The sequence below is a fragment of the Mus caroli genome, chromosome 4 (genome assembly GCF_900094665.2).
Source record: "Mus caroli chromosome 4, CAROLI_EIJ_v1.1, whole genome shotgun sequence".
NCBI classification, from domain to species: domain Eukaryota; kingdom Metazoa; phylum Chordata; class Mammalia; order Rodentia; family Muridae; genus Mus; species Mus caroli.
Genome location: NC_034573.1, coordinates 104,187,903 through 104,192,824, shown reverse-complemented (window position 1 = coordinate 104,192,824; position 4,922 = coordinate 104,187,903). Strand labels below are relative to the sequence as shown.

General features: G+C 40.4%; 1 protein-coding gene across 1 annotated transcript in view; it reads right to left on the bottom strand.

Annotated features, from left to right (window-relative positions):
• LOC110293388 (putative selection and upkeep of intraepithelial T-cells protein 1 homolog) overlaps positions 1 to 4,922 on the bottom strand; it is a 38,148-nt gene that overhangs the window by 6,814 nt on the left and 26,412 nt on the right. The window lies entirely within an intron of this gene.

The following is a 4,922-nucleotide window of genomic DNA, read 5'->3' as shown; positions in this document are numbered from 1 at the left end:
TCTCTCTCTCTCTCTCTCTCTCTCTCTCTCTCTCTCTCTCTCTCTCTCTCTCTCTCTTTCTCTCTCTCTCTCCTTTTACCCTTTCTCTCCTCTTGGCCATGGCCGGTCTTCTTGCTCTCTCTCTACCTTTTCTCTTCCCCTCTGCCTTCCTACAATAAAGCTCTAAAACCATAGACTGTCTTTGTTCATCAAGGCCTGCTGTGCTTCGAAGATGGGATAAGCTTTCCTCTAATGAGCCATTTTTAATCTCCTGATGGAAGGCCTTCCTGTGCTCCAGTCAAGGCCTGGACTAAGTACTCTCACCTGCATGGGAACCTCTCTCCCTCAGCCCTCTCTCCCATAACTTCAGGGCTGAGGGTGTCACCCCAGGGCCCCTGCCGAGTGGGGTCAGTTGCTTAGAGCCCATCCTGAGCTGAGTGGAAAGTGTCCGGCAGCCCTCCCTAGTCTGCCTGCCCAGAGCACAGGAGGAACTCTGGCCAGATATGGGCTCTTTCCCTCCCCCTTCTCCCTCTATACACCCCTTTAGTTCTCAACACACACCCAAGAGGAGTAGACAGTAGGAAATTATCAAACTCAGGTCATAAATCAACCAATTAGAAACAAAGAGTCAATAGAACTTTGAGCTGTTTCTTTGAGAAAATCCACTAGATAAATAAACCCTTAAGTAAACTAACTGATCAACACAAATACAGTATTCAAATTAACAAAATCATAAATGAAAAGGGAGACAAAATAACAGAAACTGAGGAAATTATAAAACATCATCAGATCTTACTGCAAATGACTATACTAAACAAAACTGGAAAATGTATAGATGAAATGGATGATTTTCTAGACAGATACAGGTACCAAAGTTAAATCATGTCCAGATAAACTATCTAAACAGTCCCATAACCCCTAACAAAATAGAAGCAGACATTAAAACTCTTCCAAAAAAATCTCAGTACCAGATCATTTCAGTACAGAATTCTATCCAACCTTCAAAGAATACCTCATATTAATACTCCTCAAACTGTTTCACAAAGTAGAAACAGAAGGAAAACTAATTCATTCTATGAAGTCACAGTTACACTGATATCTAAGCCACAAATAAGAGAACTTCAGAACAATTTCACTTACGAATATCAATGCAAATATACTTAATAAAATTTCTGGAAACAAAATCTAAGAACACATCAAAATGATCATTCACCACAATCTAGTAGGCTTCATTCCAGGGATGCTAGAATGGTCCAATATATGGAAATCCATCAATATAATCCACTATATAAACTAACTCAAAGAAAAAATGACAGGAACATCTCATTAGATGTTGAAAAGGCTGTCAACAAAATATAATACCCCTTCATGTTAAAAGTCTTGGTAAGATCAGGAATTCAAGGCCCATACCTAAACATAATAAAAGCAATACAGCAAACCAACACCAACATCAAATTATTTGAGAGACAATTGAGGCAATCTCACTAAAATCAGGGACAAGACAAGGATGCAACTCTCTCCTTATTTATTCAATATAGTACTTGTTCTAGCTAGGGCAATTAGGCAATAAAAGGAGATTAAAGGAATACAAATCAAGAAGGAAGAATTCAAGGTATTACTATTTGCAGATATGATCATATATATAAGCAACTGTCAAAATACTACCAGAGATCTCCTATAGCTGATAAATAACTTCAGCAAAGTAGCTGGATATAAAATTAAATAAAACAAATCAGTAGACTATCTCTACTCAAGGATGAATGGGATGAGAAAAAATTAAGGAAAAAACACCCTTCACAATAGTCCCAAATAATATAAAGTATCTTGGCATAACACTAACTAAGGGTGTGAAAGATCTATATGACAAGAACTTGAAGTCTCTGAAGAAAGAAATTATAGTAGACATCAGGAGATTGAAAGAGCTCCCATGCTCATGGATGGGTAGAATTAATATGGTAAAAATGACCGTCTTACCAAAGGCAACCTACAGATTCAATGCAATCCCCATCAAAATTCCAAGTCAATTTTTACGAAGATGGAAAGAGCAATTCTCAAATTTATCTGGAATAACAAAAAACCCAGGACAGCAAAAACAATTCTTAACAGTAAAAGAAATTCTGGGGGAACCACTATTCCTGACCTCATGCTGTGCTACAGAATAACAGTGAGAAAACTACATGGTATTGATAAAGGGACCACAATTAGAGCAGAGGAATAGAATAGAAGAACCAGAAATAAATCCACACACCTACGGTCACTTGATCTTTGATAAAGAATCCAAAAAAACATGCAGTGGAAAAAATAGCGTTTTCAACAAATTATGCTAGTCTACCTGGAGGTCTGCAAGTAGAAGAGTCCAAATTGATCCATTTTTATCTCTTTGTAAAAGCTCAAGTCCAAGAGGATCAAGGACATCATCATAAAACCAGATATGCTGAATCTAATAGAAGAAAAAGTGGGAAAGATCCTTGAACACACCAGCACCGGGGAAAATTTCCTGAACAGAACACCATTTGTTCAGGTTCTAAGATCAACAATGAATAAATGGGACCTCATGAAGTTAAACACCTTCTTTAAGGCAAAGGTCACTGTTAATAGGATAAAATGGCAACCCACAGATTGGGAAAGAATCTTTACCAACCCTAAATTCGATAGAGGGCTAATACTCAAATTATACCTAGAACTCAAGAAGTTAGTCTCTAGAAAAGCAAATAACCCAGTTTAAAATGGAGTACAGAACTAAGGAAGGAGTTATGGAGACAGAATTCAGAGTTCAGAGCAGAGACAGAAGGAACGACCATCCAGAGCCTGCTCCACTTGGAAATCCACCCCATAAACAACCACCAAACCCAGACAATAGGCAGATGCCAAAAATAGCCTGCTTACAGGAGCCTGGTTTGCTGTCTCCTGCGAGGCTCTGCCAGTGCCTGGAATATACAAAAGTGGATGCTAACAGTCATACATTGGATGGAGCACAAGGTTCCCGATGAAGGATCTAGAGAAATACCCAGAGAGCTGAAGGGGTTTGCAGTCCCATAGGAGGAACAACAATATGAACTAACCAGTACCCGCAAAGCTCCTTGGAACTATACCACCAATCAAAGAAAACACATGGTGGAACTTGTGGCTATATATGTAGCAGAGGATGATCATCAATGAAAGGAGAGGTCCTTGGTCCTTTGAAGGCTGTATGCCCTAGTATAGGGGAATGTCAGGACTAGGTTGGGAAGCAGGGGGGAGGGGAGATAGGAGATTTTGGGAGAAGAATCTAGGAAAGGGGATAACATTTGAAATGTAAATAAAGAAAATATCTACTAAAAAATGGAGTGCAGAGCTAAACAGAATTCTCAACACATGTGCTTAATCCTTGAGAGCCTTGAGTCCCTCTCAAGCCTTGAGCCTTAAGAGGAAGTTGTGGTGGGAGGAGAGAGCACCCTCTTGGAGGCAAAGTGGAGTCAGAATGGGATGAAGAACTGTGGGTATGGGAGAAGAAGGGGGCCAATGAATGGAATGTAAAGAAATAAAATAATTTTAAATTTAACAAAAGAAGACAGGACAAAATAATCATGGGAGGCAAAGGGAGGTAGGGAACTAGGTGGGAGAGGGTAGGGGGAGGAAAATTTGGGGAGGGCAGGACCAGGTATGAGAAGAGAAAGAAGAGAAGTCCAGAGGGTCAGGAGAATGAATAGAAATAAGTAGCAGTAGGGGTAGGGAACTTGGAGAACCACTAGAATGTCCCAGATGCCAGAGATGTCAGAGGCTCCCAGGAACCAATTGGGATGACATTAGCTGAAATACCCAACAGTAGGGATAAAGATCACTTCCAGTAGATAGACATTGTCTCTAGTGAGAGATGGGGACACTCACCCATCTAAAAAATATTAACCCATAATTGTTCCTATATAAAGGAAATGCAGGGACCAAAATTGAGCAGAGGCTGAAGGAAAGGTCATCCAAATACTGTGATCCATTCTATCTAAAGACACCAAACTCTGATAATATTGCTGATGCCAAAATGTGCTTACAAACAAGAGCTTAGTAAGACTGTCCTCTGAAAGGCTCTGCCAGTACCTAACTAAACAGATGAATATACTCACATGCAATCATTGAACTGAGCCCGGGGACCCTGATGGAGAATTAGGGGAAGGACTGAAGGAGCCAAAGGGGATTTCAACCCCATAGGAAGGACAACAGTGTCAATTAGCCAGACCCTTCAGAGCTTCCAGAGACTAAATCACCAAACACAGAGTATACATGTATAGGTCCATGGCTACTGCTACATATGTAACAAAGGATTGCCTTATCTGGCATCAATGGGAGGGGAAGCCCTTGGTCCTGATGAGGCTTGTTGCCCCAGTGTAGGGAGATTCTAGAGGGGTAAGACAGGAATGGGTTGGTGGTTAGATGGGCATACCCTCCTATAGGCAAATGCAAGGGGGATGATATGGGGGCTTCCTGGAGGGGAGACTGGGAAGGGGAATAACATTTAAAATAAAATGATTAATAATTGTTTTAAAACACACCAGAGTTTTGAATATCTCTACAATATCCTAAAATTTATTGTAAATTTTTGGTGAGTGATCTTACAATCTCAAATTAATCCATAAGAAAATATCTCAATGAGACAGCTTAGAAACAAAATACACAGGGAAATTTAACTTCTGACAGGATGACTTTTCTGTGGAGAAAAGATGATAATATCTGAATTAAACTTTTGCATATATAAACTCACAGCAGTTGTCACCATATGCTCAAAATCTGCACAAATTTAAGCTAACTCAAATCCCAGGAAAAATGGAGGAGAGGCTCATAAAGTTCAACCCCTCACTGAGAGACTGTTGACATCTGATTGCTGATGTGCTGAGAGAGAGGGGAGAGGGAGGAGGGGGAGAGGGGGAGGGAAGAGAGAGAGAGGGAGAGGGAGAGGGAGAGGGAGAGGGAGA